The 627-nt window shown below is 31.1% G+C and overlaps 1 protein-coding gene across 1 annotated transcript in view; it reads left to right on the top strand.

Annotated features, from left to right (window-relative positions):
• The window catches only part of LOC107612395 (alcohol-forming fatty acyl-CoA reductase-like), an 11480-nt gene continuing 11218 nt past the window's right edge, over positions 366-627 (top strand). The window contains exon 1 of the mRNA XM_016314122.2: positions 366-493. The gene's annotated coding sequence lies outside the window, so the exon portion shown is untranslated. The remainder of the gene's footprint in view (positions 494-627) is intronic.

Here is a 627-nt window from a genome sequence, read left to right as displayed (position 1 = left end):
AATGAGTATTACCTAAATTCGGCTCCGTCTCACCTCGCTCACGTACCCGCCTCACTAAAAATCCGTCCCAAACAAATAAGAACGGAATGAATACCTACAAATTCGAGTGATATTGTCATACATAGTGTTAGTTTTCTAGCAGAATTGTTATTTGAATAATAATTCATAACTAATAAAAGGAAAGAGGATGCACCGACCCGACAAGAAGAAGAATGGCAAAATCAGTGGACGTTTTACTTTAATGTCTTATTTAATGCAGCAATAAGTGTAGATAGATCTATATAATGTTCATATATATATATATATATGTTACAGTAGCACCATAACTATCTATAAATACCTGCTATAAAGTATCAAGACGAAGATAAGAATACACATCATAAAGAAAACAAGGGAAGTAGTCGGCAAGAGAAAGTGAAGTGCTATTCTGAAAGATAGCGGTGAGAGTTCGGTTGTTAAAGAAAAAAGAGAAGTTAATTAAAGACGAACTCAGGTTATATACTCTATTTTTTACTGTTATATTATATTCTTATTATTATTCAACAGCATGAAGCTACTTCATAATATTTATTTATTATTGAGTTTTTATTGTTTTTTTCTGCTTCTCCATTTTGTAGTTTTTTATTG

Source organism: Arachis ipaensis, chromosome B08 (genome assembly GCF_000816755.2).
Source record: "Arachis ipaensis cultivar K30076 chromosome B08, Araip1.1, whole genome shotgun sequence".
Lineage (NCBI taxonomy): Eukaryota > Viridiplantae > Streptophyta > Magnoliopsida > Fabales > Fabaceae > Arachis > Arachis ipaensis.
Note: the sequence above shows the minus strand (reverse complement) of the source record. Positions and strands in the feature narration are given on the sequence as shown.